Source organism: Macaca mulatta, chromosome 2 (assembly GCF_049350105.2).
Source record: "Macaca mulatta isolate MMU2019108-1 chromosome 2, T2T-MMU8v2.0, whole genome shotgun sequence".
Taxonomy (NCBI): domain Eukaryota; kingdom Metazoa; phylum Chordata; class Mammalia; order Primates; family Cercopithecidae; genus Macaca; species Macaca mulatta.
The window spans coordinates 156,584,618-156,595,256 of NC_133407.1; the positions used below are offsets into that span (position 1 = coordinate 156,584,618).

The window sequence follows — 10,639 nt, forward strand, 5'->3', positions numbered from 1 at the left end:
AATCGGAACTGACAGGTTCCAGCGTGAAGACGGCCCGAGTCCCGAGAACACCAGCAGCCTAATTGGCAGTGCTGTACATCAGTGCTTCTCAAGCGCAGTTCGGCTGAGAATCACCTGGGGAACTTGTTAAAAATACAAAACTTCTGAGTCAGTAGGTTTGGGGTGATATATTTGGTTGCAAGTGACATAACGCCAAATAACTTAGGCAAGAAGGGAATTGATTGTGAGGGCACAGGGGCTTCTCTTGGAACTGCGAGGAGGCTGGGGCACCCTGGTGGCTGGCCAAGAATCCTGTTGCCTTTGGGGCTGCCCTCTTCTCTGCTTCTCCAGTTCTGGGTGCACTGAGGAGCAGCTCCCATCCCAGAGGAGTGACCCCTCTCTCCACAGGGTTCCTGCAGGAAAAATCCCTGGGAGGACTCTGATTGTCCTGGCCTGGGTGTGCCCCAGAAATGCTGCTGGGGGGCTGGGTTCTGTGACTGGCCATGTTGAGGTTGGGGCCAGGGTGGGGGCACAGGGCATGTGCAGAGCCCCCTGAGGACTCTGCCGTCTCATGTACCGGGACAGTTCTGGAGGGTGTGTTCCTGGAGCTGGGCACTGGAGCCAGCTGGTTCTCTCTCATGCAGAAACCAGGGAGCCCTAGTTTTCCAAAGCCTCTAGGGACCTGGGATGCACAGCCAGACTGGAGACTCACCCTTGCAGACCAAGAGGACAGAACCACAGCTGAAGACCAGAGCCTGAGACAAACACCTCCAAATTGGTCTCAAGGGTTGGGTAGGAGAAGCCCCCACTGCTTGCTGCAGGCCTGGTTCTTAAGTGCCAGGTGGGGCATGCACTAGCCAGAAGGACCTGTGGGTGGAGATGCTCCACAGCTTCCTTCTGGGAGTCACCACGCAATGAGGGGGAGTCTGTGCTCCCCTTAGATTCATTGGCATGGAGGCAGCCATAGCAGGAGCCTGGGCGCTAGCTGGGGACACAGCAGGTCCTGGGAGGTCTAGGGGCTGGGCGAGAGGGGCAGGACACCAGATTCCACTCCTCCCTGTCTTTTCAGCGGGTCTGTAGCACACCTATCAGAGTCCCTCGGGATGCTTCTTAAAATGCACACTCCCAGGCCCCAAGGAATCAGACTCGGCAGGGCTGGGCTCCAGGAAGCTGCATTTTAATTGAGCTCCTCAGGGTGGCAGTCACAATCCCCAGCACCTGCCCAGGATCATTTGCAAACGGTGGTGTTTGACCACCCTCCCCACCTACACAGTGCCTGGTTCTGAGCCACGAGCGCTGGCCCTCTCTCTGCGCCTCTGTGTGTCCAAGGTGCTGGGCAGCAGGGGCAGCACCATGGACAGGTGTGGTGGGGAAGGAGCTGCAGCAGAACTGAGGGTCTCCCACAGCCCGGCTGAGGTCCAGGATCCTCCAGGAGCCATGGTGCCTGGGGAATGGGGCCCGGTGTGCAGCACCTGCTCCTGAGGGACAGACAGTTTTGGACTAAGCTGTTCCTGCACAGCCTCTTTGAGCTGCTGGGCCCCAGCAGCCCTGGCAAGGGTGCCTCCTGCCAATGGATCAAGCCCTGAGCCGATGGTTCACTGTGAGAGGAGGTGAAGGTACAAACTGGCTGACACAGCCCATCTAGCCCTGGATATTTTATTTGGCCTGCAACGTGCTTTGAAAAAGGAATTGGTTACCAATATTTAAAACTCAAATGTTCGGCATTAAAAATTCTTATTTCCAGCTCCTTTTGAAAACTTGGCAGAGTTTGCCCCCCTGGGTCCCCAACGCACCTGAGTCCAGGTTGGGGGGTGGGTCTGGGCTCTGCAGTCCCACCTCCATGGAGTCTCACATTGCTTCTGTTGCTGGCCCCAAGGCTTTGAGGTTCTGACCCTGGCCAGGCATCCAGCTCTCCCTCTGCCAAAAAGTTATGATTATCGTTCTCATTGTCATCATGCTCACTGTTTGTCCTTAGAGCTATCACTGCCTGCACACATACATGCACTGTCAGACCCTGGCTCACTGCACACACACACTCTCAGAGCCTCGCTCCTGGCTCACTGCACACATGCACTCTCAGAGCCTCACTCCAGCAATTGCTCTGGGCAGGGCCTATTTACCCACTTTATATGTGGGAAAGCTGAGTCCCAGAGTGGCTACGTGACTCCATGGTGGTCAGTGGCAAAGCGGGTGCTGCAATCTAGGTTTGCCTGCTATGCTGCCTCTGAGGGGAACCTGAGCTTTGCCCATGCCCTCTGACCCCTGACTTCTAACCTCAGCCTTTTTACTCCTCTGGTCCATTTTCCCAGCCTCCAGCCTAACAGCCTCCTGAGGTCAGAATCATGCCAGATGCTGAGAGCCAAGGAGTTTTGGGCCTGGGTGGGGTAGAGGCTCAGGCACAGATGCAAGGGCTTGAGAGGAGGCCACAGGGCCAACCTGCCTGCCAGGCCCCTCCCTCCACCCTCCGCGTGGCTGCCACTGAGTGTGGGGCAGCTACAGGTTCCCATGCCCTGGCCCCGATCCTTAGCCCTAAGCTGGAACCCAGGACCCTCCTGATCCTCCTCCATGTGCTTTGAGGGGAGCCTCTGTTCCCTATTGTCTGCTAGGGTGGCTGGAATTACACCATTGGCATCTTTAGCAATGTCATTCTCACTTTTAGGAAGGAGTAAGGGGTCTGGGAATGAGCAGGGTGGCCATCCAGAGGGACATCCTCACAACGACCTCATCCCAGGCTAGCTGTGGAGGAGCGTGGCAAAGGCAAGAGAGGCAGAGTGTATGCGGGAAACAGCAGGGTGCTTTGGCGAGGGTGAGGTGTCTGGTTAGGGGAGAAGCCTGCCTGGGGCAGGGAAAGGGGAGGAGGAGAGGCAGCTTGGCTTGGAGGGGCCCTCAGAGGCCGTGGTGCCCAGGCCAGGCACTGGGGCTCCTGCTGCCTTCTCCTGTCTCCTCTCTGCCACCCTCAGTCTGTCCCCTCCTGCCTGTGCCCCTCTTCCCCTCCATCCACTCCCCCTGCCCAGCCCCATCTGTCTCCTCTCCATTGCACTGTGTGTCTGTCTTTTCTGTCTCTCTGGGTTGGTCTCTTCCCGCATCAGTGTCTGTCTGTCTGTCACTCTGCATGTCCATCTCTTTCTTGCTCTCTGTCTCATTCTGCCCATCCACTCCGGCATCTCTGGGTCCCCACGTCGCTATCTCCCTGGGGGTCTTTGTCTCTTTGTGCCAGGTCTTTTTGCTTTTCTCTCTCTGTGTCTCTCTCTGCCCATCTCTGCCTCTCTGTGTCTCTGTCTTCCCTGAGGGGGTATGTGTCTGTCTGTCTGTCCACTGGGTCTCAGGCAACTGAAAATACCCCCTGCGTCCTATTTGATGTGCAGTTGTGAGATTCCCTTTGAATATTGCAGCAGCGAGTTGACGGTTGCCAAGGGAACAGGTCAGGAGAAATGGGGGGATTAAGGGGGGGACCGGGAGCCAGGCGGGGGGTGTGGGTACGCTTTTCTGTTTTCATCTTCTTTGGCGCTTTCCTTTTCCAAAGCATGAAAAAGGGCGACAATTTAAAATGATTTTTCAAGAATCAACACGACAGAAATAATGGCTCCTAATTGTGTTGGACTAAAAGCCAGGCAGGGAGAGTGGCAGTTCCCCCTCCTGTGCCTGGAGGGAGTTAATGGCCAGATTCTGGGAGTGGGGTGATTAGAGGGCCTGGAAACCACTTTGCCTGGCACCTGGGGCTGGCATCGCCTGCAGTCGGCTCTCCCTGCTCAGCTCTGAGCGCGATTTCAGACCCCTGCTAAGCCTGGAGCATCACAGCCGGACACGAGATGAGGTTTTGTGGCCACACGTGGAAGTGGGAGGTGCATTGTACCTCTTGCTGGCCTTTTAGCTGGAGGTGGGGGCCAGGGGCTGGGGACAAGAGGTGGGCAGAAGAGGCCAGGCTCTGGCCATTCTCAGACCAGGTACACATTCCAGTTTCCCCAGGCAGCTTTGCAAAAGCATCCTTGCTCTCCTCTGCCCAGCCCCAATTTGGTCATCATGGGGATTAACAGAGATGATCCCTGCACAGCACCCAGCACGGTGCCACACTGGCCTGGCCGGACACACACCAGCCTCTGCTGTCCAAGTTAGAGAACCCTGTGAACTTGGACTGGACTTGAACCATCTGCTTCTGGAATGGCCCCGGTTGTTTCACCAGCATTTACTCACTTGTACACCAGAGTTGTCTGTGAGTAGGATGTGGGTTTGTTCAATAATAATGATTACTTATTAGCTATATAATGAGTAGTAATTATTAATGGACTTGTTTTCTTGTGTCTTTTTCTAAACTGTCTATGCGCCCTTATTCATTTAACCTGCACAGTAAATCTTTGAGATAGGTACTATTATTGTTCCCATTTTACAGATGAGGAAATTGAGGAATTCAGCAACTATAATACAGAAATGAAAGTGCAATGATTTGGGGAAATACAGGAAGTCAGGGGATCAAAGAAGCAGATGCCCCTCTGCTCCCACCACCCTGTTAATGGAAGGCAGAGCCGGAGGGTACCACCAGATGAGGTCTGAGCAGGGTCTGGTGGGGTGTGTGGGCGTCTACTGGGTGCATTGTGCGAAGCTGGGTTTGGAGGGGGGCGTGCACGGACTGTAGACAGGTGTGGAGCTGGGTGTGAAGCCCACCTGGGCAGATTAGGAAGGACCTGGAGTGGGGTGAAGGCTCCTTGCAGGGAGGCCAGGGGGCTCAGGAGAGGGCTGAGTGCCTACATTCTCTTCCCCACTCCCAGCTACCTGTGCGGAACTGAGTTGAAGAACAAGACTGTTACCATCCTGGGACTTCCAGCCCCAGCCAGCCATTGCTTCTGCAGGACCGGACTGCAGGGAGCCAGCTCTGCCCAACAAGAACCCCCAGGAGGGAAGGGCTTCTCCTTTCAGCCACCTGCCCCTCGTCCCCTCCCAAGGCAGCCTGAAGCCTATCCTCTGTCCCTCTCTCTCCGGTTGCTTTGACCGCATCTGTTCCCATTAGTTATCCTACCTCTTTCTAAGAGATGCCTGGTGAGGGTGGGGCTGGGTGGTAGGGACAGTGCCACTGCTCTGTCCTGGAGCCTGCATGTGGCTCCGTGTAGTCTCTTCTCAAGGTGGAAGCTTCTCCCCTCTTGTCAAACCCTGTTCCGGCAGCTCCAAGTGCCAGCTGATGCTGCCCAGGGCGTCTGAGCTGTCTTTCTCACAACCTGCAGGAAATGTGGGTCTGCAGCCTCCACCATTGGGTGAGAGGGAACCAGTATTGGCAACGGGACTGGGAGAAGGACACAGGTAGGAGTTAAACTCTCTATGGAGGCTGCACCTGCAGCGGGAGGTGGTGGGAGGACAGTGTGGGCCCCAGTGTCAGGAGGGCGGCAGTGAAGAGGTGCGGTGGGCCTCGGCTGGTGGGGAGGCCTTGGAAAGGTGGAGAGAAAGGGGCTGAGCACCTCCTGGGGCTCTCTAGCAGCCTGGACCCGTGCCCCAGTGCCTGATAATCGAATTACGACTGACTGATGCCTTTAAAGACTTCTTTTGGCAACTGGCCTTCCCTCCCCATGGGCCTCCCAGTACTAGGCAGGAGCCTGAGTTTTAGAGAGGTGCTTTTTAGTTTTTATATTCTGATGTTTTGGTATTCTGGGGCTTTGCTGATCTTGGAGGGACCACCCCTTCCAGTTCCTAGAAACAGGAGATGTTCCCCTGCCAGCATGCCTTTTATGTACAAACCAGCCAGTCCAGAGCTCACACCCAGCCAGCACCTCTCACACTCCGGACCACTGTCGTCCTGCCCTATACCCCCAGGGCCAGGATCAGACACCCAGGGACAGTCCTGTGCCCCAGAGCCCCAAAATTATTCAAATGAATTAACCCTATACCTGCTTACCTAACTCGCTGTTTCTTCTTGTGTATTCTGTAATGGAGGCTCCTGCGCACGACCCCCTCTTCCTCTGCCTCCTGCAGACCCGCTGCTTCTCTACGTGGTGCACCCCCCCGCTGTTCCTCAGGATCTGTGAGTAACCGGCCGTCTTTCAAATGGCAGTCTGCTCCTCTGCTGGCCTCACCACACTGAGCATTTAATGCAGCCTCCCAGGGTGTGTGCCAGGCCCCTCCACATGCCCCTGCAGGCCCATCGCTTTCTTCCTCTTCTCGGGGCGCTGGAAGCCTGTCTTTGGCAAGGATGACCCCTGTAGACTCTGGGCTTCTGGCTTCCAGGCATCTTTGGAGACACCAGCCAGAACCCTAAGGGCAGGGGGAGAGTGAGGTTGGGGGGATTATCCCCGTGCCCTTCCCTACAGGGCATAGGCTCTCTGAGTTACTCTGCAGAGGCCACGGCTCTTCTTGGGTGCCCCGCTCCCATACGGGTTCTTTCTCTGGGTTCCGGGATGTGCTTTCTTTTCTCACCCTGCAGGTCTTGGCATGGCAAGGGCTTCCTGCTGTCGCTGGCCCCAAGTGCTTCACCGTCACCATTTCCTTGAGCCCTGATGGCTCTTTGTAAACAGTCCTGAGTGAAATGCTCCTTCATTGTTCCACTGGTGTGAGTTTTGGTCTCCTGCCAGCCTTGATAACAGGGATGACAATGGCAGGGCCCAGCTGGACAAGGGGTGGGGGTGATCCCGAAGCATTAACCTGAGAAACTGCCTTTCATCTTTAGAGAGTTTTCTCATTGATGCTTCAATTAAACTATTCCAGGACAAACCACCAAAATGCTAAATTATGCAGATCAGATGGGAGAAAATAGGCACACCCATTCACCTTCTTAAGTTACTTTTTTCGTTTTTTTAGAGAGAGATAATTGGGACTAAGTGTTTCCCAAAATGTGTTCATTCTTCTACCACCTCCACAATTTTTGTCATATCTGCACACCACCTGTATGATTATTTATCTAATAATTTCCTTTCACTCAGCTTGCTTTTTGAAACAGTCAGCTGTGTATAATTTACATAATTGGAGATATAATTTACATACAGTAGAATTTACCCCTTTGAAGTATGTCGTTCAGTGAGTTTTGACAAATGCACACAGCCACGTGACCACCACCACCGAGACCTAGACTGGGGCACCACCCCCATGCTGCCCTGGTGTCCCTCAGTGGTCAGACCTGTCTACTGCCCGAGGCCCCAGGCCACCCCGATCTGATTCCTGTTCCCAGGGTTTCCCACGGTTCTACCTTTTCCGGAACTTCGTGTGAATGGGGTCATACAGTGTGTGGCTTTTGTATCTCACTCCTTTCACTTAGCGTGATGCTGCCACCCCAACCTTTCTCAGTTTTTTATTTATTTTATTTCTTTTATTTTTTAGGCAGAGTCTTGCTTTGTCACCCAGACTAGAGTGCAATGACATGATCTCAGCTCACTGCAACCTCTGCCTCCCAGATTCAAGTGATTCACCTGCCTCAGCCTCCCGAGTACCTGGGATTATAGGCATATGCCACCACACCTGTAATTTTGTATATTTAGTAAAGACAGTGTTTTGCTATGTTGGTCAGGCTGGTCTTGAACTCCTGACCTCGGGTGATCTGCCTGCCTTGGCTTCCCAAAGTGCTGGAATTACAGGCATGAGCTACCTTGCCTGGCCCACTTTTTTTTTTTTTTTAATCAAGCTAAAACCAAAACCATAATGTACTCATTTTATTGTCCAACATTCTTGTTTCTGTATGCTTTGTTTGCCTGTAATAATTCAACAAACCCATAGCCTGGCTCTAATTTTGAAACGCTTTCAGGCAGTAGAATTCTCCCTTCTTAGTTGTGACAAATGCATACAGTTACGTATCCACCACCACAAGCAAGGTACAGACAGTGCCGTCACCCCAAAAACCTCTTGAGCCTCCCTTTGCCATAAATCACTTCCTCCTCCCCAAACCCACCCCGTGAAGCCACTGAGCTGACATCCCTCCCATAGGTTTACTTTTGCCAGAGTTTTGTGTGAGTGGAATAGATGTGGCCTTTCAAGTCTGGTGTCTGTCACTGAGCATGTTTGAGATTCCTCCATAGTCCTGCATGTATTAATATTTGTTTCCTTTTCATTACTGAGTACTATTTTATTGTACAGATGTGCCACTGTCCCTTAATCCATTCACCAGCCGATGGACACTTGGTTGTTTCTGGTGTGAACCTGTTATGAATAAAGCTGCTATAAATATTTGTGCACAGGTCTTTGGCCATATGTGTTCATTTCTCTCACCTCGCACAGACTGGCAGGGTTGTATGGGAAATGTATGTATAGCTTTATAAGAGATGGCCCAACTGTCTTCCAACCAGGCAGCACTCTTTCCCTTCCCACCAGCAGTGTGTGAGAGTTCCAGTAGCTCTGCATCCGTCTGCACTCAGCTGTGAAGTTTTACATTTTAGCAGATTGAATAGGTGTGAAGTGGTAGCTCACTGTGGCTTTAATTTGCATCTCCCTAATGACTAAGGACACTAATGATGTTGAGCATCCTTTTGGAGGCTCATTTCCACCTGTATCTCATCTTGGGTGATGTATCTCTTTAACTCTTTTGTCCATTTTTATTGGGTAAAGGTTTGCCTTTTTCTTATGGAGTTGTAGGAGTTTACTTTATATTCTAGACATCAGCCTTTGGTCAGATATATGTTTGGCAAGTATTTTTCCCAGTCCTTGGATGCTTTTTCATTCTCTTAACAGTGTCCTTTTTCTTTCTGTTAACTTTTTTTTTTTTTTTTTTTTTTTTTTTTTGAGACAGGGTCTTGCTCTGTCACCCAGGCTGGAGTGCAGTGGTGCAATCTTAGCTAACTGCAGCCTCAACCTCCTAGGCTCAAGAGACCTTCCCACCTCAGCCTCCTGAGTAGCTGGGACCATGAGTGGGCACCACCACACCTGGCTAATTTTTGTATTTTTGTAGAGATGAGGTTTTGCCATGTTGCCCAGGATGGTCTTGAACAACTGGGCTTAAGTGATCCACCTGCCTCAGCCTCCCAAAGTGTTGAGATTACAGGTATGTACCACCACATCCAGCTTCTTAATGTGTTTTTTCAAAGAGCCGGGTGTTGTCAAGGGTCTTCCCACCTCTCCACACCACCTTCAGATTCCGCAGCCTGATGATGTTTGCCTTTAGTCTCATTGCTTTGAGTTACTGGATGGCTGCCCAGTTCTGGGCATCACACCCAAGGTTCAGAGCAGGAAGAAGAGCAAAGGCAGACAGAGCAGGGCTGGGCCAGCCAGCCAGGGACCCAGGGTGGCACATTGAAGGAGGCATTGGTCTTGGTGCATGGCCCTGATGGTGAGCACCTCCTTAAATATGATACCCTGGGCACCTCTCTTGCCTCACCTTAGTCCCAGCACTAGCACAGAGCTGGGAGTTTCCTTGCCTTTCTCTTATCATGTGATCTCTCTCCCAGAAGCTCTCCCAGCAGACTGCTCTATGTCTCATGGTTAGAACTTGGACTGTACTCATAGCCATTCCTGAATGCAAGGGTGGCCAGGGGAGAAGATATCTTGGCATGTTGCAAGAAAAAGTGGAGAAAGCATGCTTCTATGTAAAGGGGAAGAACTTTCCTGTGTTTAAGATGCAAGCAAATTATGCGTGTCCAAAGAACATAACCCAAGATACTGTTTTGAAGCTGCCGGCTTTGCTAACTTACAAAACCTGTTTAGTTCTGGATGCATTTGAGTTTGTGGCCCTTGTTAAAATCCATATACATTATGGAATTACAAAGAACACAGAATGATCAGAGCAATCCTGGAAAAGAACACGTTGGGAGGACTACACATCCCAATTTCAAAGTTACAGTGTGGTACTACTTAAGAACAGACATATAGACCCATGGATAGAATTGAGAGCCTAGCAATAATTTATGGTCATTTGTGTTCAACTGATTTTTGGTAAAGGTGCCAAAAAACTGTTCAATGCAGAAAGAATGGTCTTTTGAACAACAGTGCTGGGGAAATTGAATATCTACACACACACAAATAAATTTGGGCCCCTACCTCACACCATGTACAAAAAATTAACTCAAAATGGATGAAATACCTAAAACTATAAGAGTTAAAACTATAAAACTCTTAGAAGGAATGATAGGGGAAAAGATGTGTGACCCTGAGTTAGGCAACAGTTTCTTAGATATTATTCCCAGAGCACGAACAATAAAATAAAAAATAGATGAAGTAGATTGCAAAACTAGTAAAAAACTAGTGCATCAAAGGACACTACCAATAAAGTGAAAAGACAACTCACAGAATGGGAGAAAATATGTTCAAATCATATATCTGATAGGGGTCTAGTATTCAGAACACTTAAAGACCTCTTACAACTCAAATATAAAAGGATGAAGAACCCAATTAAAAAACAGACAAAGGATCTGAGTAGACATTTCTCCAAAGAAGATGTACAAATGGTCAGTAAGACCTGAAAATATCCTCTGAATATCACTAGTCATTAGGGAAATGGAAATCAAACCCACAACAAGATAATGATTTCACACCAGTTAGGATGGCTACAATTTTTTAAAAAGGGAAAATAACAAGTGTTTTTGAGGATGTAAAGAAATTAGAATGCTGGTGTATTGCTGATGGGAATGTAAAATGATGCAGCCACTGTGGAAAATAGCTTGGCAGTCCCTCAAAAAGTTAAACATAGAACTACCATATGACCCAGCAATTCCACTCCTGGGTATAAAACGTATGTTCACACAAAAACTTGTACATGAATATT

At 50.7% G+C, this 10,639-nt stretch overlaps 1 long non-coding RNA gene across 1 annotated transcript; it reads left to right on the top strand.

The window, feature by feature from the left end:
* Positions 1-5,097: 5,097 nt before the first annotated feature.
* LOC144339353 (uncharacterized) lies at positions 5,098-8,123 on the top strand. Its single transcript, XR_013414327.1, has 3 exons — positions 5,098-5,268; positions 5,935-6,508; positions 7,273-8,123. It is a non-coding gene; the product is annotated as an uncharacterized LOC144339353 (long non-coding RNA).
* Positions 8,124-10,639: the final 2,516 nt, after the last annotated feature.